The 21,105-nt window shown below is 45.5% G+C and overlaps 1 protein-coding gene across 2 annotated transcripts in view; it reads left to right on the top strand.

Moving 5' to 3' along the window:
- LOC142776188 (uncharacterized) overlaps nt 1-21,105 on the top strand; it is a 93,545-nt gene that overhangs the window by 36,784 nt on the left and 35,656 nt on the right. The gene's annotated exons all lie outside the window — the stretch shown is intronic.

The following is a 21,105-nucleotide window of genomic DNA, read 5'->3' as shown; positions in this document are numbered from 1 at the left end:
ATCTGTAAGCATACTTTCAAAGGCGGATAGCTCGTAAGAAATGAAGGAGGAAAGCAAAGTGCTGTGGTACTGTCGTTAAATTTATTTTTCATACGTATTCTCTTTATTATCTTTTAGCAGTAAGTCAGACGAATACACTTGGATTCATATAGGCTCTAATAACGTTTGTACCGGTATCCACCGGATTCCACGGGAGTTGTCTAGTGGGCGCAGGGGGCATTTTGCTTATGGATGGAATGTACTTTACTCAATTACACGTAGAACAGCAAGAAGTTATATATACGTATAAAACTTCTTGCTGATTACGGATTACGGCTCTAGCAAGAAGTACGTAATTTTCAAGCTGTTTTTGGTCTGGGGAAGTTATACGTTTGACCTCCTTTTTTACTATCAATGAACGCAACATAGTTCGGGAATTTCGCATCATTGGTTTCTGCGGTGATGGACCATTCGTGCGACGGCGTTGGGCAGTCAATATGAATGTGTTGTCGGTGTAACAGGCATACAACATTTTTACATTCATGGCATTCTGGGCAGTGAAAGGTTGTGGATGTGAATTTATGGCAATCATGCCAGTTTGGAGAAACAAATTTTCATTGCGCGCCCCTGTATAGGCGGAACTTCTCTCAACAGCGTTGGCTGTGTCTGGTCACTACATAACCATATACCTTTTGCTATCAATGCTTTTTTTTCCCTTGAAATCTTACAGGGCTGCTGAAAGTATATAGATGCTTCCTCTTTCTTATATTTACTTCCTAATGCCACTTGAAGAAAGACAAGAAGAAAAAAGAACCAAAAAATAAATTTTTCGCGCAAGGGTCGTTGTGACGTGGAGTGTCGGCGCAGAAGTGAAGGAGTGACTCTACAATGAAATAAACCAGTGGTGAAAGCATTTTAATGGCCATATCCAATATCAGTCGACGCTAAATTCACTCAGAAAGCCTATAATTGCACAGGCTAGGAATGTATATGTATTTAATATTATGGTGGGGGACATTGGAGACGTTTCCAGCTTGAAATAGACCCCTACCCCAAATTATAGTTACTTACGACATGGCGTTCAGAACAAGCTTTGAAGCTACGGCAAAAAATCGGTGCATCATATACAGGACTGTTGCCAGTAAAATGTGCTCCATAAATGCATTTCCTGAATACGCTGATGGGGATCGTACCTTCAGGTTGGAAAAGGTACGCAGCAGGGTCGTTTTCTAGGTTTCAGCAGCACATATATACTCATTTGTTTCTGAATTAAAAGCTAAATGACTAGAACAGTTTGTGCATTGGCATATCTTATTACGCTAGTGCTAACGCTAACGCAATATTTTGGGGTATACTCCAAACAGAAGCAGGTTATTTGAACTAAATTAAATATCAGAAAAACATCCGTACATGATCGTCCTTAAAGAGATGGAGCCATTTTATACGCTATTCACAGATCACGGATATAATCAGCCTTTTGTCAATATGGGCTGAAGTCTAGGAAGAGTAATAGACAGGCAATGACGCATAATTTGGCAGCGAACACAAGGCGCAACACGACACGTCGCTGAAGCTGATTTCACGAGAAGTCGTCAATCATTTCCTCTAACTCTGCTTTCATCCCTGTTTTCTCTCTTGAAGCTTGCGAATGTTTGGCGTTTGCGCAACTAAATGTACATGACAGTTCTATGAAAAATGCCTGGAAGCCTATTGTCCACCTGGGCATGGTTCGGTGCGTACTCCGGATAGATAAACTGAGAACAAACATTCGCACCAGTCATTAATAATAGTGACTATATGACACCCCATATTAAAGAAGATGGCTCACTCATGCATGCCAAGCCTTCGGTCGTTTCTCCACAAGGCTCTGCCAAGCTCTTGGTCATCTGAGAAAATAATCACCGGGGCTCCCATGTAAATAGCGAACGTGTCATATTATAAATTAACGAATACGGTGGGCCCGTGTCAGTTTTTCAGTCATTCTTCTGCAAGCTCTCAAGAACTCGTGAGACGGAGGTATCCAAGCTCGCAGAGCTCGTAATGTTACCAGAGTCACCATTGGGGTCTACTTTGCACCAAATTGACCAATTTATGGCCTCGTTTTACGACTAAAACTTCAATTTCGCTGCACGGTTACTTTCTGGGTACTTTTTTTTTAACTTGTGACACACTAGGTAGCCGTTTTTCGCATAATTCTCGGACAAAATGCACCGTTTCTAAGCTGTTTTGTCATTCAGCCGATGCGCACATGCGTCCTCTTACCACCCACATACGAGTGCGTATCGGGGCACCACAACGAAACGCGCGGCGCGCCTCCAAGTACGAAGTAGCGTGTACGTTAGCAAACGCGTCGCTAGCACGCTTCTCACGCTACTCGCCATCTATGCTAATGCAAGTATGTGATTCTGATGCGCGGCTAGTATTGATCCGCAACACAATGAAGCTTACTTGTAAGCTATACTAATCATGTAATTATGTAAGCTTCACTAATCATGTCGGATGGGACGCTGCTGAGCGAAAAATTGTGCTGGCTAGTACTGGCTTGTTGGCTGCAATGGTCCAAAATCACTCTGTATCTGAGAAGAGCTATATGCAAGACAAACAGAATTTATTACAATTACAGTAGGCGTAGTCTAGATGATGGTTATTAACTTAAGTGCACTCATCTGAGGCTTGAAGACGGAGCAAGCAGAAAACATGGTTCTCTTATTTCTGCGGTCTTCCTTATTTAAAATGGTATTACTTAGTGTTCAGTGGTAGAAATTTTCTAATCATAATAGCGCGTCGATAATAATCAGCAACAGGTATGACGGTAAAATTAAATGGCATGGCTGCTTTGGATACGTTTAGCGTGAGTTCTGGCTTCTTTTCGAATATACCCCACGGCGACCCTGATTGGAGCCATCGGCTATACCATGCTGAATGCGACGGTTCTCGTCCGACCCTGTTCGGAGCTTTCTGCATCCTGTGATTTCCGTTTGCCTGCTAACACGAAAACGTGAGCTCCCCGAAACATCCTGAAAGTTTGGAATTTAACCTCTCTATAGCCGAATTAACTATATCAAATGTTGTTAGAAAACAAGTCATTGCCCCATTATTGCTACTGCCCGGGATACTTGACCAGCTGTAGTAGACTTCACTGACAAGTTTAGTGCTTTTGCATTATGCGTGCAAGTGCTCATTCAATTGCAAAATACCACCTGTATAGTCCCGGCAAAAGTGTCATCTTTGGCTGAGTGTTGGTAATGTTGTCTCTTATGAAACTAGCCCTGTCATTCATTTAATCTTTTAACGAGGAACGCAAAGAACGTGTCAAGCAGTATCGTGCATAGCAAATTAGGTCATACTAGGCACCACTGCTTGATAGAACAGTTCTCTCGAGCACGCGGACTTAACCCTTCGATTGGGCAGCACATAAGACACGGATACAAAAAAATATGGACGTAGGCAGCATAAGGGCTTGTGCTGTGCGATCTACGTCTCTATCCTTTCCATTCGTGTCTTATGCGCTACTCAGTCAAAGCTATGCTTCTGTACCAACCTTCTCAGGCTTTCAACACCGATCAGCACTTGACCCTTTAGAGATGGTCAATTATAGTCAAGTAACAGTAGTTTTCTGGGCTATTTCGTAAAACGTGTCATGAAAGTATGAAGGGTTCTATGCAGAAGTGTAGAAAGACAAGACAGGACAGTCGCTTACTTACAATTGCTGCCTTCAGTGCCCAGCTTACCTGCCTACCTTTTCTTTCTCGCTATTTGGTCTATCTATTACGGCAAACATTTTAAGAATTTGTCCCCCGGTGGAGTCTTTATAATGGCTGTTAACTCTAAAAATGGTTACATGCTAAAATAATTGAGCGAAGGCTTTTGCACTCTCATTGTATATTTAAGCATTCATGCTGCTTCCCACGGGAATTTTATCGACAACCACGTAATAGCGGGATGGACCCGTGCACATTTAAACAAGGTCTTTGCTACTGCTTATCGAGTGGTCAGCTGCTTCAGGTTTTCTGAAGATCGAGGAAACGAGGCAGGGTCAAAGAATAGTTTTTTTAACTTTCGGGAGTTAAGTTAGGCAGAGTAATTGATGAAACAGCCAAAGTTGAAAATTGTTTGGCAAAGTTGTTTGGCTTTTTGTTCCACCAGCAGTCGGATTACTGGCAGAATATATTCGTTTTCGGTTGCAATAATGAAACAAATAAACTGCTAATTACGTGCTGCATTAGCTCAATGCAGGTGAACACTGACCTACTGCATGCATTTCCAAAGTAATGTGACCTGCTACCGCAGCAATGTTGTTTACGCGCTCGGCTTGTCGTATACGTATACTATACGTGAGTTATCTTGTATGTTGCTGCGCAGCTCATACTGATTGCGGCAGAGGCAACAGTGTGACTGATTGATTTGGGGGGTTTAACGTCCCAAAACCACCATATGATTATGAGAGACGCCGTAGTGGAGGGCTCCGGAAATTTCGACCACCTGGGGTTCCTTAACGTGCGCCCAAATCTGAGCACACGGGCCTGCACCATGTCCACCTCCATCGGAAATGCAGCCGCCACAGTCGGGATTCGATCCCGCGAACTGCGGGTTTGCAGCCGAGTTCCTTAGCCACTAGACCACCACGGCGGGGCAGCAGTGTGACACTTGCTCTCTTGAAGACAGTTTGTTTCCTTCGGGAAGTGTTTTTTGTTTTTTGTCGCCACAATAATTGCCACTTTGCTTGCTTGCGTCTTTTTTCTTGAAAACACGGCTCTCACCACTTTCCTTTCAAGGATGCAATGTCAAGCTGATAGCTCCGGCAACGTGAAAATAATGGGGGACCCTCAGACGTCCCAACGGGTGCATCTTCTTTTCGAGTGTGTACATGTATAGACACCCACAAAACGAGAACACTCGGTCCGCCGCAAAGCATCCTTAGTTTTTCGACTTATGAATCCCGCCTAGCAAGCACGTTTTAGTCAAATGGAATGCCCTGTTCTGACATTTTTTTATGAACATGGAAAGTCCAATGGACCGTGCTGTCAGAAACACGCGCAGAAACATGGGCCTATCGCAGATGAAGAAAGGGGCAACCATAGCCTGGACCTTAAGCTCTGGTGTGGCCAATTCATCCGTACACTTCGCGATGCTATCAAAAGCGTTTTGTAATAAAATAATCATTATCTATTGTATGATCGATATGTGGCGCTAACCAAATCTGCCGCGGTGAAAGGAGCCTCTGGTACGGGTGTGAAAAACTTCAATTTTTCTGAAGGCTCACAGTCGCTCACTGACACCATGCTTACCACGTAAATCCGCCGTTTGCTAAGTAACCTTTAGAGCTTTCTTTGTGAGCTTACGTCAATTTTCTTTCTGTGTTACTTGTATGCATCCTTGTGCTTTTTGCACCACTGCCATGAAGAACCTGAACCACCTCACGTAGTTTTACAACCTGGTACTGCACAGGTCGCCGAAGGGGTGATATATGAAGGAGAATGAGTTACTGGATGCAATCTATACTCGAATCGGTGTTGCCACAAGTCTCTCTTTTAATGTGGAGATCTGAACTTCAAGACAGAGATCAAATGGCTGTTAGTTTTTTTTTCGTGGAGCTGGTGTACATTGCGAATATTTCCTAGTGTACAGCTATGTATGAATTGTTCGATTGGCAACATAGTGAAAAAAGCTTTGTGGAAACATTCTCAGCTATGCAGTATTTATTTTTTAGTGACAGATATTTCATTAAGAAGTGAATCAAAGACCTAGAAAAATCAGGTGATTTCAAAGAAAAAAATTGCCAGATGCCATGTTACCACAGCACGGTGCCAAGTGTAGTATCACAAGCAATTTTTATATTTTCGCCTCACAGCGGACACTTTCATGCTAGTGGTTTCCACCGTTACATAAATATCTTTATTACGATGTCACACGGAGCCTGTGTCAGAAAACACTCGTGTCGTGACATGGCTGAGCCGCTTACGTAACCGTGTAGGTTATCTAAACTATAAGCTGCAGAAATTCGCCATGACTGCCGTCGTAACGCCGGGCATATATAGCGCTGAAACGTGAAAACCATGTCATTTATTTCCTGAAGGAAGTCTGATAAGCTATACGTAAGGCCACCACGATCGGTACTCATCACCCAGTTACTCAAAAGGGACCCCCTTTCCAATCGCTTAGTCGGCCTCCGTAATCTTGAGCGCATCCGCTTGTCCGCAGAGCGAAGTGCACGCGAAATGGTTCCCTTGATACGGTATTAAGTCCATCTTGTCGCCGGGTGGACGGCTCGAGCGACTGGGTCGCGCGCCGATTTTAACGCTTGCGTGGCGAGCCAAGGCCCCTAACCAGCATCCGCCAAAGCTTCCTACTCTTTAGATAGAGTAATGGGACGCTGTCAAAGAGACAGCTGCATCCTCGTCGCCATGACCTTTCCCCGCGCGCGGTTTCCTTCACCCTGACCTGGGCTGGGGCCGACCTCGCCCCCCTCCTTTGATGCGGTGTACTTAACCTTTATTCTTTCTACCGTTCCTGTTTCGCAGCGCGGCGACACCGCGCCTTCTCCGCGAAGGAGAACGGCTAGAGCACACGTCGCGCACGACGGCTCGTGGCTGCCACGGCTCGATGGCCGGTTGCATAAGTGAGCCGCTCGCACATCTCTTGACGCTGTGTCGTCCGCCGGAGGAAAGAACGCAGAGAAAGGGGTGGAGGACGCACGAGGATTGAGGCTGCTGTGCAGTGCAACGCAGTGCCTGCCGCTTTGTCGCCAGTATTAGATGAAAATCATCAGTTTTTGCTTTGAAGTAGATGTACCACTACTATGATAATCCTCACTCGCTGCAAACAAGATCCTTAATTTTCAAGGGGTCACTGCGCTGAACGCCGACCTCAAATGAATGTAGTGTGAGTGTGATAATGGGCATTCAATCTATGAGAGAGATATATCAAGAAAAGAGAAAGAAAGTAGGACTTCCACACAAGCAGTATACGCGCAGTCGCAATTCCAGCAGCCATTTTTCAGAAAACCTTATTGGTCTCTGGTGCTCGCCCACATTATTTTTTTTATCTTGCAGATAAATCAATACGCGTGTACTTGCCGGGACAATCGAAATTCGGCACGATAACACTCAGATACGTAGGCGAGGATTACCAGTTTGCTGTACATGACCGAGCCCCGTTCTGAAAGAACGAAATAGGCTACAACTGTATTCGAAGTTCTCCACAAAACGTGCGCACACACAAACGCGCGCGCACGTGCACCCCCCCCCCCCCGCACACATGCAAATCTGCCCCTCTCGTAGCGTGTGTGGCGTGTACATATCTGCACGCGTTTCCGTTTTATACGCAGCGAGATTCTCAGTTTCTGGGTGCGCTCCTGCTGGTTGTGTGAATACATCGTCCCGGGAGCCTGTGAACGCATTTTTGCCCGTGCTTACATGCAAGTCTACGCCTGCGTTCTCGTGAAGAAACTGAAGCAAGAGCTCTGCGATGTCTCGGTGCTGCACGTATATATAGCCCAACTACTACATGATAGTCGAAGGGAAGGGCTTCGATCCACTGCGCATCGCCGTCTCAGTCGTTGGCGCCGGTCCCGTAGCCTTACATTCATGGGAACGGCGTATGCATGAATGATGCTTTCATAGTGCACGCTCGATCGAGTATAACGGTGTCATTACCAGGACAAACGACGACGCGGGTGTGACCCGAAAAGAGAGGCGTTCAGCCGTGTCCCGGCAACGTCGAATCGGCCTTAGGTTAGACAAAGGTAGCTCTGTACCTGGGCTGAATGAACTAAGACAAAATAAAAACAAACTAACCAACGAAGCAACAAAAGCAAAGCCGGGTGTTATGTTGGCGAACACTTCTGTGTTGTAATAACAATTCTTTTTTGTGATCTTCAATCATGCTAGCGCCATGGCGAAGGACTATAGCGCGATAGTTAAGGATGAAGTAAGCCGAGTATATGGAGGCATTTCCGTCTTAATTTTTTCACTCAGTGAGATAAAAAAAGGGCACCACATTCAATACCCGTGTCGTAATTACACCTTGAAGATGCCTGCCGAGATTTCCCCTGATTCACGGATGCGTGTTTGGCGCAGCTCTTTAGGGGCACTTAAGAGGTACGCCACAGCAATTACGAGGCTTCACTGATAACTGGGGCACCAAGGGCTACGAACAATTGATTTATATTGATATGTAGGGTTTTAACGTCCCAAAACCACCATATGATTATGAGAGACGCCGTAGTGGAGGGCTCCGGAAATTTCGACCACCTGGGGTTCTTTAACGTGCACCCAAATCTGAGCACACGGGCCTACAACATTTCCGCCTCCATCGGAAATGCAGCCGCCGCAGCCGGGATTTGAACCCGCGACCTGCGGGTCAGCAGCCCAGTACCTTAGCCACTAGACCACCGTGGCGGGGCAAGGGCTACGAACAAGGGCCATTTTGTCATAAAAGGCTACGAACAGTTTCTCGCGCAACCTTCTACTGAACCACAGGTCACGGTATCGAATGCCGGCCGCGGTGGTCACATTTTCGATGAAGGCGAAAATGCTTGAGCCCTGTGTGCTTACATTGAAGTGCACGTTGAAGAACGCCAGGTGGTCGAAATTCGCGGAGCCTTCCACTACTGCGTCTCTCATAATCATATGGTTATTTTGAGAGGTTGAACCTTGACAATTAACAATTAATATCATCACGCAACCTTCCCCTCCCTTTAATGTAAGACGTTTCCATTAGTTCACTACTTGGATTCAACGCTGCCGCGATAAAGGCGTTTAGTAATTTGTAGACCGTCATGTCATATATGTTCTTGCTTGGATACGGTTATATTGTTTTGTAGGGGTTATCTCACACGCGTATTGTTTTGTCCTGATCAGTTGTTTTCGTCGGTCCTGATTATTCTGTTGCGCATACAGACGCTATACTGTGTCTTGTGAGTGGGACAGTGCATTATAAGCGTATGAGTGAGCTTTCGAAAAAGTTTTAATTGAGAGTCAGCGCTGGCGTCATGTCGTTTTTTTGTCCTTGTTTGTTTTTAGCGCTGTTGTTCCTGCATAATGAATTACAGCCAAATAGCCCAAGTTTTGGTTCTAGTAAGCTATGTTCTTGCAATATTTGTTTATTTTATGGGCGTACCACGCTACGGACACACGCCTTCCCGACGTATATTCTTCTCTCCTTTTTTTTTTCAATGCGAGGACATCGTGCTTTATCGACTATGATTTTGTATTCGTGTAAGTGTTACACCATTGAGCATGCAGGACAAAGAAGCCAGAATGTGGTTATTTCAATCACTTCGAGCTAATTTCCTTCGACAAAAACCTCCTCACACAGTGAAAACCACCATGAAGTTTGATTGCTTGCTTGTAGCTCAGCTAACCGCTTTCACGTAATACGGAAAAATGGCCACGAATTCAGTGTTATAGAGTTTCTCAAACAGGGTAGAAGGTTCAGTTAAAGAATAGCGCAATAAAAGAGGAGCGTAAACGTAAAAAAAAAACGCGTTCGTGAAACCTCGCCTGTACAAACAACTGATGTTCTGAAGCTCTGGTATGAAACTGTTTAATATCATGTGAAAACCTATCGGCAAATCGACTACAGGTAGCTTCGGTAGTTTCTTTTAAACTATCAATAGTGTAAAAATACTAGCAACAGTACTACTACCCATGAACCATAGATAGTGCATGCGATAGTACTATCAGTGGTGCTGTAACTACCGCCAATGCCACTCTAGATGCTGTGAATAATTATGTTCTTCTGGGCCCGGTACAATCGCTAAAACATTTGCATTAGCTTATACTCATAGCAATACTCTGTTTTTTTATTAATTTATGAGGAGCTTTCTGACAACAGAAATTACCACCAATCCTTCATGTGATATTATTTACGTGTGCTTGCAATACACCCTGAACTTTTATATTAGCAAGTACAGACCCAATCACGCTTGTCTAGAACACCCAAGCGGTCATTTCATCTGCCGTTTTCTACAGAAGTGTGCCAAGACTGACGCTGTAATGAGAGCTAGCATAATCCCACTGAATGCTAGGTCATTGCCCTATAATTAAAGCAAAACGGGAAGCTTGCATCTAACGTGAAGTAGCAGTAGCAGCGGACAACAGCGTCCACTACCACACGCTTCGCCGCTCCCAACAAGTGCGATTCCGTCTGTACGTGGGCATAAGATAGACCTAACGTTGCTGTAATATGCAATATTCTGGTAGGATCTTTTTTTTTCCCTAAAGGAAAAGATAGTTTATACGCTTATTCGACTCGTCAAAGTTTCGCTTACTATAACCTGGTTCACGCAGACTCGCAGTGTCTGCAGTGTCAGAAACGCAGTGGAAAAGCTGGCAAACGTATTCTTTTTTTCCTTTGCGCTATGGTTACGGTAGAGCTGAAGAAGAAGGGGCCACTTGACGATGACTCAATGACGTTGGTGACGACTGGGTTTCTTGTCCGCATAATAGCTGGACAGACGGTCTCAGGAAACAGTTTAGAGCTCTTAATAGCAAGAAAACGAGTTAAATGCGAAAATACATGCAACATTTCTTTCACCAAGACTTCACTGTTGCGAGGCTTTATACCACTGGCACCAATCTTGTGATGAAGTGAGGCCGGCAGTATCTGGGACAGCTTTGAATAGTGCCATTTATTTGAAAACTACAGGGACTTGTAGGTCACAGTCGATGTGCACATCGGCTTGCGAGTTCCTTTTTCGACGTGCAAGTTACCCGCGCAGAGCGACCTTTCTAGATTGGCCTCGAAGTGGCAGCGGTGTGTCCGCATCAATCCATCTTATTCGTGAAAAAGGTCTTGATCCCTTGACCGCAACTGTGTCGACGTCGTCAGTCAAGCGTAGTTCTTTTGTGATGAGGCATGAAAATAACGGTGTTCGATGAACGCACTGAAGTCGCGTCGCGACCTTGTATACCGCAATTGTCCATTGTAAGCGGGGTGACCATCGAAGACCGATGCGAGGGAGATCGGTTGACCAGAGGCGTACGCAGGTTTCCCCTTCGGGTAGGCCTAAGGTTCGTCACAGTGCGCCCCTTCCTATTATGTCAATGTATTAAATGTCTTTGCGACCCACACCTCCCGCCCCAAAGTAGCAGCAGCTCCCTGTCCATTTCATGTCATTGTATGGGGTTGACATTACAGCCCTCCTGGCCCCCTCCCGTGCGCACGTCTATGCGGCCAGCTACATAGTGTGCCCTTTGAAAGCAACAACGACGTCTAACCACTGGAGTTAAGGCCTAGAGCTCTCACTCACTCGCTCACTCACTCACTCACTCACTCACTCACTCACTCACTCACTCACTTATAAAGTGGGTCACAGAATGTCTATGAAATTTAGAGGAGATACCGGTGGGTGTAAGAGAGCGCCTCAACAGGCACAACAAGCAGATATTATCGAAGACAGCTCTGCTAAGGCATAGAGTTGTCTCTAGGGGGTGAGTGCGTACTCGAAGTGGCCACAAATTCTGGCCACTAAACATTGGTCCCGCACGTCTACATATACAATGCGGCACTTACGGCACCGCATGCCTTGCACAGTGGCTTCGCGATGGTTGGTTGGTTAGTTCCTCAACACCTTGGCGCAATCCACCTAGGGGGATAGGCCATGATTGGGATGGTGCCTTGCTTTTTTTGCGCGCCTGATAGCAACTCGTTTGCGCTTTTTCATCGGTGTGTCACGAGCTCTGATGCGGCACTTGTTGCTTTAGGCAGCCGATGCTCGGTTTCGGAGAAATCGGTGCCGCCCGCGCCGCTTCGCGACTTACGGCGGCCGAAATCATTTCGCAGACCTGAGCATCTCGCGAGTATACTTAGCTGCTTTACTTATGTTGAGAGGATAAGCTTGCCCCGCCGCGGTGGTCTAGTGGCTAAGGTACTCGGCTGCTGACCCGCAGGGCGCGGGTTAGAATCCCGGCTGCGGCGGCTGCATTTCCTATGGAGGCGGAAATGTTGTAGGCCCGTGTGCTTAGATTTGGGTGCACGTTAAAGAACCCCAGGTGGTCGAAATTTCCGGAGCCCTCCACTACGGCGTCTCTCATAATCATATAGTGGTTTTGGGACGTTACACCCCACATATAAATCAATCAAATCAATCAGGATAAGCTTGCCGACAAGGCCCTGGGGAAAAGAAAGGAAGCAATGAAACGGCAGAAAGCGTCCATGGCAGCGGCCGCCTTCCTCGTGCCCGCCTGCGGACCGCGATGCGTGGATAACTTGTGTACTCGCGCGTTCGGATGCAGTCACCGCGTGCGCGCAGGACAAAATGAAAAAGAAAGCGAACCGAGGAAGGGGACAGCATCTCCTCACGCGTTGTGTTTGTGCGCGCGTGAGCGTCGGCCGCACGGCGGCCCTTCGCGAACGCGTTCGTTCGGAGGGCTGCTTACGGAACGCACCGATGCAAAAAAGGGCCGTGTGGCGTGACCAACGGGAAAAGTGGATGCGTGTCCCACTGAAAGCTGGGCAGGCTGGCGGCTAGTTGAGTAAAAGGGGGAGTGCAGTGGCGTGACATGGTCGAAGATGGCTACGGTGGTCACTATTCCTGCCGGCACGCGCATGCATTGCGACAGCACTCCTTCGAGGAAAAGCGCCAATCAGAGGGCGAGAGAAGAGGACGCAGAAAGGCCGAGAAAGATAACGACCAGCTCAAAGATAAATGATCTGCGATATATTTATTTATAGAGTTCGTTCTCCTCGCGTGTTTCGCGCAGAAGAGAAAAAAGAGGGGTGCAAGGGGAAGTTGTCAGATGTGAAATGGAATGACCTTGGTCTGTTTTTGATCTCGCTTAGCTGTCGGTTTATGTGGCCACACCCATCGAAATTAAGTCTGTTTAGGACAAGCACTCTAGCTATCTTGTCTGCTTTTTTATTATATGTTGCAGGGTAGGTGGCAGACATACATTGTAGAACCGAGCCGTTACAGCGGAATGTACATTTGTTCGTGTACGTTTTCTGACATGTTTCGTCACTTGCGAGAGCATGGTAAAAGCAGCGGGGTGAAGGAGAGGGGGGGTGATATGCAAAAAAAAAACACATAAAATAAAGACACAGGTGTCTTGTAATAACTGGGGGGTCAAATAGTTCCCTGCGGTGCCTTCCAGAGCCCCTGAACTCCTCTAATATAAAATGGCCTCAATTTTCTTGCTGATACTTTATTTTTCTTTCCCTACCTTATGTATGGTAGGAAATCGGATCATCGTTCTGGTTATCCAGCGTAGCTTTCATCTTATCTTTCTCTCACTTCTTGTGTTTTTTTTTCTTTGCCTCTGTGTACGGGCAGTCACCGGGCTCCACCGGTCACTATTATAATGGGTGCCAAAAGAAAACAAAAAATATTTTCGAGTTATTCGCAAGAAAAGCAAAAATGAAAACGGGTTGGTAATCCGAACCCCTTTGTATGTATGTTTGTGCGGATATGCAGACGAAATGCAAAAGATTTGCTGTCGGGGTGTAACTCTTCCTTTCCACGCCAGTGAAGATGACTACGTGTATAATTCTTGCGACATTTATCAGCCTTTCAATATTTTAAAAGGCCCCTACCAGCATCTGAAAACAAAAAAAGGGGGGGGGGGCGCCCTTAAGGCCCCCCCCCCCCCAAAGTTGAACGTGATAACGATATTCTGTTCCTAGTACGTTCTTCAGACACTTGTATGAAATCTTTTCCAATTTGCTATTGCTTTAGGGGGTAGTAGCGTGTGTGCCTTTGTAGTTGGTGAGTGGCTTTGAACTATGGCGGGATTACAATTATCCCATGGCAACAATCCCTTGGCTGTAATCCATGGCAATAATCCCATGGCAATAATCCCATGGCAATGATCCCATGGCAATGATCCCATGGCAATATTTCCATGGCAATAATCCCATGGCAAAGCCCGATGGCAATGTCTGCTTGCACCACGCATTATTGCGGCAATAGTTCGTGTTGTATTGTGAAGCATGTATACAGGACACGTGTTTGTAAAACACGTGTTACTTTCACTTCATTTCCGAGCGGAGGAAGTTATTTTCACTGTGCTCACTAGCAGAAGCGTGACTGTGTGGTGGAACACCCGGTTGCCACGCAGTTGACCCGGGTTCGATCCTCACTCAGACCCTGCACGCAAAATATCAGATGTGTATTGTCTCCTATTCTGTTTTGCCGTGCAGCCATGGACGCAGCCGCCTGTCCTATTTTTTTTTCTCGCGAGACTATTGTGCGCGATCAAGTAGTTTCACTGTTTCCGGCTGCGCAAGCGGAAAGAACAGCATTTATCCGATAAGCAGGAAATATTGATAGACTGAATGCGGTGCTGTGATTGTGCACGTGTTTTTAAGAAATAAGTGGCGAACACGAGATATCGTCTGTAGGAAGGGTAGCGAAATAAGGCGATGAAGAAACCACGCCTTCGTCTTTGAACGCGGGAAGGTTAGGCTCTTTGAATGCGTTCAATCGTATACGTGCGCACCTGCGTTTGTGGTACTTGATAATAAATCGTACGAAATCATCTCGTCTAAGACTTTTTATCCGTTTCAACCTTTTGATTACGCTTATACTATGTGCACAAAATGCAAGCGTTTGTTATATGTGAGCATTTCGCCATCCATCGTCTTGTCTCTTCTGACAAGAAGATATCGGCATTGACACTACGCTGACATCCACGATATGCTCACTTCAGTATAAGAACTGGCCGGTGTCAGCGACTTTGGCTCTCTAGTCCGAAATGTATGCCGCCTGTAGGCGGCAACCATCTCAGGCTAGTGGCTGTGGATTAAGTGGAATCACTGTGAATGGAACCAACGCTTCCTCTATTTCTTTTAATGCCAGTGCAAATGCGAGCTTCTCAACGGGAGCCGTCCGTCGGTCCACCTTATTTCAGGGAGTGGTCGTGATGCGGCGCTATATGACGCTATATATGCGGCACACTTGCCCCCTTAGATGCAATAGACGTGTTCCCCACATCAATATCACCCGTCTGCCATATTTGTTCCTTCATGCTCCTTCTTTGTGGCTCGAGGCAACGCCACTGCCGCATCAGAGCGCAGCGCACGTGGTGACGTTCCAGTGACGCTTCCCCATTGGTTGCCCGCATACGGCCATGAACTGCGACACGCTATCTCAAAACAATGTATCTTTTACAAAGCCAGCGTGACGGCCAATATTGTAAACACGAGTAATGCAAGACTCCGCCCCACGGATCTGTACACAACTGAACAAAAGATTACTTCATATGATTTCTCTCTTGAGGCACTACATGAGAGGCTCTCATGACCACAAAGCACAAGTAAAGGCTATAGGTGACAGACGAGAGCAGGAAAGGGTTAGAGGAGAAGATGGTGATGACTAGATAGGGCGCATATGGCTGGCATTGATAAAATAGAGGAGGTGTTGTTGGAACTCACCGCCACTATTAGCGTCAGGCCTGGCCTTTTCGCATGCATACCGCCCCTCTTCGCTCGCCGTGAACTCATACGTCACCGAACACGTAGTATATACTTGCGCTACATAATGGAACGGCTGCGGAACCACATGCGGATAGAGGGAAAAAAAAGGTAGATGAAACACAGCAAGGACTCACAACTGCTTTTTTTAATTTTTCATTAACGACACTTATAAGTACAACCACAGCATACGCTTTCAGCATGCGCAAACTGAAGGAACTCACAAATGACTGTGTATAAAAAACAAAACAAGCCAAAGAAAAATTTTGCACTATAAAGTCACATGTACTGTTTTAAAAATACCAACTCACAATCAAGTAACTGATGGTTCACAGATGCATGAACCAGATTGCTTCCTATTGTAGTAAATCTCGTTTAACTCTCTAACAAACACGTTCTTCCGTCTCTTCAAAATAAATACCTCATTGAATATTGGTTCACAATCACAACTGTTCACATGCAAAGCCAAATGACTATACCGTCTTGTATTCAATGAGTCTTGTTTCAACCTTATGGTTACATTCCTCCCCACTGGTTCATTTATCCCTCGCACGTTAAATGAATGCAATATGCCCCTCCCACATTACATGGCACTTGTGTCTGCGTCTGACTTTTCCTTCACTTTACGCATCTGAAAAACTTAGGGTGGTTGTTTTTATAAGTGTCGTTTCTAAAATAAAAGAATCAGCTGTGAGTCAGCGCTGAGTTTCGTTGTATTTGCTTTCCTCTGGCCGCGTGTGGTTGCGCTGCCATTTGATTATGAAGTACGGAAAACTAGCCCAAGTTTGTCTTGTTACGATACCTGGGCTAGTCGCGCAGACAAGTTATTGGTGGAGTCGAGATCATGTATGCTTTCTCTGTACGCAGTTTGGAGAGTCAATAAAAGGGGGGTCAAATTCACAGAGCTTTTTTTTTTGTTTGCGTTCATACTACCTCGGCTGTGTTATTTTTACAATCGTTGCGGCGTTAAAAACACTCAGAAAGAAAAATGAACAAGTAAAGAAAAAAACATATAGCAAGCTGATATAAAAAAGTACCTGTAAATGGGCAGTTCGCATACAGGAGTTTGCAATAGAATGCTCACACGCACGCATATTTTTCCGCATTGAGCCCACTACAAAAGAGGTAACGCATCACTTCGTATATAGCTACTTACAGCTGCTCATCACAAGTGCATGCATATGTAGTTCAGCGATCACTAAGAAGGTCATTAGGAAAGTGTTTGATTTCTGCTGAAGATGCTTTTTATGATAATTTTTTTAAAGCATAAAAAATAGTGTGACTAACTCCAGGCAACGGTGAGCAATATGCATTTGGTCGCGTCGTAGTTACGTGTTCCAGCATATTTTTAACTCTGGCTAAAGTTACTTGGGACACCCTGTATATACGCACTGTCACTTGACATTCGCGCATGGCCCAAGAAAGCATGGCGTAGAAATCATAATCGCATGCACTGACGTCCCACTTCCTAGGCCTCATTTTCAGTCGGTCTTTTGTCTTTCTTACCAAAGAAAGCATTCGACCAAAGTGGATGACAGGCCATTGCTTTGAAGGCCCTTCGCGTATGCAAAAACGCAAATTTGTCGTCCGCTTGAGTGCGCCTGCAAGTGGCCCATCGGTGTTTACTTAGCTTGCAGAAGCTCCGGTTCTTTTCCCAGCTACATTTTCATTCAAGGACACATTCGCACCGACAACTGTAGAAGACGCGATTTTGCAGGCCCGCGTGCTTCCTCTTGTGGCCACTGCGTGCATATATCTTCTGTCGCATGTTGCTTTCGTGTGCCCGTGGGGAATGTGACTGCCATGCATTAGGTTTCTTTTATCTTCCCTTTGATTCCATATCCTTGTGGCTCCGTTTGAAATATTTTTTCCATGTTATACTCTTTTGTTTTCACAGTCTTGGGCACCTTAAAACACACCAAAAGAGACGTCTCACGAGGAGAAACTATGTCTAGAGTGCTCGTAAATTGCTGTTTACCCCTAATCACATTTTAAATCAGAGCAGCTTTTCCGAACTGGCTATGACTCACACGTTTGTCGAAAACTTAATTAACCCTGAAAACGCATGTGTGTGACATAAGTATATTAATTTGATACACGTTTACATATCTACCTATAGTGATTGTACTACTACTGGTAATCACTTATGAATCTATAGACGTGCAAAACGGTACCATTACAAGATGATGAACCGCAAGAGGGGAAATTGTATATTTAGACGTATACAGTGTAGAGCGCTAAGCTTGACAAACCGAAAGATTTATTGCAGCATCCTCTGTGGCTATTTTTTCTATCAAGCAGTTGACTGCGTATTTATATAGTGAATGAGTGTGTGTGTGTAGCGGCATGTGTATGTTTTCATGTTTCCAAATGCATTTGCTGAGATTATCGGTTAGGTATTTTTAAAATGCCTGGTGCGACTCACGCTTACGGGCATTGAAGCATTTTCGTTAACTACATGCTTCGAGTATACGATAAACACAACGCAGACAAGACTGAAAAACGAAACATAATTCATGAGTCATTCCCCATTGTAAAGATGGATGACTCGGTGAAGCTGTGAAGCAGATGTTACAGAGGTGACCAGGAACTTAAAGAAAAGTTACAGAAAGTGCCAGAATTTCCGTGAAAAGGGCATGAAGGTAGAGGAAGTATTTCTTGAATTCAGCGTATGCTCATTGAAAGTCGTCAGTTTGAGCAGCATGTGTACTTTATCTCCCGACATTCGTCGTTTTATTGTCTAGCTTGCCGCATGCACTTGACGTTTTCTGCGCGGCCTTGAATCGCTATGTGCTAATCGTACGACTTTTCGCCGCATTCTACGTTTTGCGATATTTCGGTGGACGTGTGGGGATTCGCGGGGCGTGCCCAATTTCAGCGACACATACCTGTGCTCGGTGTTTTCTGTTTGTAGGGCTATAGCTGTGAGCAGAGTCGCGGCTGGCTTAGTTATACGCTTGGTTCTCTATACTAATGTGCCAGAGTGGGTACGTGAAGATTGGCAGTGCGTTTCGGCCCTATTTCGAGTCCTTAAATACTGCGCCTGCTACCCGCTCACACATCTACACATTGCAACTCGTATACAACAGAATAACCCGATCGAGGTCGAAGGAAATATTGTTACAACAGCGGACAGCCGATGTTGACAAACCGTAGACTACATTAGCCATTGTATAACCACGACTGACTATAGTGAGGACCAGAGCTGGTATTGCGTAAGTTAATACGGTAGTTGAATCTGCTAAAAAAATATTACTTGACACAGTGTTTCGGTTGCATCCGGCCACACTGCGGTGGTCTAGTGGCTAAGGTACTCGGCTGCTGACCCGCAGATCGTGGGATCGAATCCCAGCTGTGGAGGCTGCATTTCCGATGGAGGCGGAAATGTTGTAGGCCCGTGTGCTCAGATTTGGGTACACGTTAAAGAACCCCAGGTGGTCGAAATTTTCGGAGCCCTCCACTACGGCGTCTCTCATAATCATATGGTGGTTTTGGGACGTTAAACCCCACATATCAATCAAATCGGTTGCATCCGAACTCAATCCAAATATCTCATGTTCAACGAGACAACACCCATTGGATAACTGACAATACGGGCGTTACCCCATTCCTCCATTATCTGCTTCGCACCGGGCCACGTATCTTCATACGGTCTCCATTTTTTGGTGTTATTTTTAACTACGTCTGTCTCGCAGAAAATAAAGTTGAAATTGCCGTTTGGCCATCTAGAATCTAAGGTTTATGCGCATAGGATGTGCGCATAAAGCTTCCGGGGATAGTTTATGCAAATGAACAAAATACTGCGGTTCGCTGGTGCTTGCTTGTATAACGTTTTGCACTGCACGGCTGGTTACGTGGCTGACTGCTTAAACCAGGCGCAGTAACCGCAAGGAAAAGAAAGAAAGGAGCAGCGCATACCACTCCCAAGACGGAAAGCAGAGCTTCTGGTCTGCTTGCGTAGCACTTCGTAACAGGCCGAAACAGCGCGTGACGTTCGCCAGCAGGAAAGGGAGGTGGGCAAGTCGGAGGCAGCGGAGCGTCCACCAAGTGGGGCGCAACCACGCACCCGGGCTGCGGAGCACCGCGCGCGTAGTACTACTCTGAAAATCAGTGGGGCACACCGGGCCGTCGGGTTCAAGACCACGCCTCTCGAACGCTTGTAGAATGTGATTACGACTGATGGAACACTGTCAGAGTCGAATGCGGGGTCGGCGTGACAACCACGCGTGAGCGAGAATGAATATGTCAAGAAGCGAGGAAATTTAGAGTTTATTTCGTCAACTGCCAGTCGTCACTGTAGTTCTCCCGTCGTCGTGTCGCGTTTTTCGTGGCGTGCCGCGTGCGTTTGGCAGTGCGCAAACGTGTCTGCTTGCTATAATTTATTAACAGTGACTGTATACACACAGAGAGAAATATCGATCGCCGTAATCAATGCTACTGGTTGCGCACGTTCTAGAGTCTCGTTGTACTCACGTTTCATGTTTATGTACACGCTGAAGACGCGAATCAAATTTCAGCAAAATAATCGCAGAGATTTGTTGTTATCGCCTGATCTCTGGCTAAAAAAAAATTTTTCCCTCTCAAGGCAGTCATATAAATGCCAAACGTTTCATTTTCTGGTTCAACAAAAACTGCAGTGGGCTTGCAGTGTTGCATTATTTTCCACGCACTGATCTCTTCATATGAATGTCGTTGCAAAAAAAAAAGTTAGTTATGCGCGTCTGGTTATATAGGGCGCTGTATGGCCGGTGTTGAACAAATACCTCAATAGCTATTTATATAGTATACAACGATATTTGTGACACCACCATGTATTTGTTCGCGTGTGTTTGTTTGGACGCATCCATATATGTATACATACACATTTGGAGTACTTCAGTTAGGAGGGGGTGGGGTAGAGTTGGACCTCTAACCTCTGTCTATATGTCTCTGGTGTATATACTAATGTGACGACTTAATATATATGCAAATGCTCTGCATACACCTGCTTATCCTGGCAGTATATATAGCTACTTATGCAGGCGTGCATAGTACCTAACACGTAATAACACGTTTTGTCGGCGCCAGGCACATTAATTCCAAACAAATGGGGTACTGAGCAGCCGTATGCGCCTCGACAATTTCGGTTACATCCTTGGCTTTTAATTCAAATATATATGCACCCTCCAGAGCAACGGTGGTGACCTGCTTTAAGACATATTTAATTTTTTGCTCTTTAAGTTATATATCTCCGAGAGTCTGTTGTGTTCTAGTCGCCGACGTAGCAGCATTTATCAATGGGACGGAAGTAACTGCCACTGCTACCACCTTTGTTTTTCCCTGTTTTTGTTGCACTTCGTTTTCAGCCAGATAAATTGCCATAACGAAATCTCAGCTGATACTAAACTAAAGCATAAGACCAGCCTTCCACAACAGTAGTTGCATAAGTTGAATTCTGTACATCTAATAAGACTCATCATGGTATGACTGTAAAGCCATACAAATTCATAGCCCATATACATAGTATAAACATCCATTAAAATTAGATGTTGTTAGTACTCAAATATCAGTATATATTATAACGAGATCTTTTGAAATAGCTGGAGATAATGCTCTTTCTACGGTGTCCACCAACCATGCACATCAACCGGATCAATCGTCAAAGCCACCAGTCTTCTTTTCGTGAATCGCTGTAGGCCAACAGGACTCTGCCGAAGAGAGACCACACTGCTT

Source organism: Rhipicephalus microplus, chromosome X (genome assembly GCF_043290135.1).
Source record: "Rhipicephalus microplus isolate Deutch F79 chromosome X, USDA_Rmic, whole genome shotgun sequence".
Taxonomy (NCBI): domain Eukaryota; kingdom Metazoa; phylum Arthropoda; class Arachnida; order Ixodida; family Ixodidae; genus Rhipicephalus; species Rhipicephalus microplus.
Note: the sequence above shows the minus strand (reverse complement) of the source record. Positions and strands in the feature narration are given on the sequence as shown.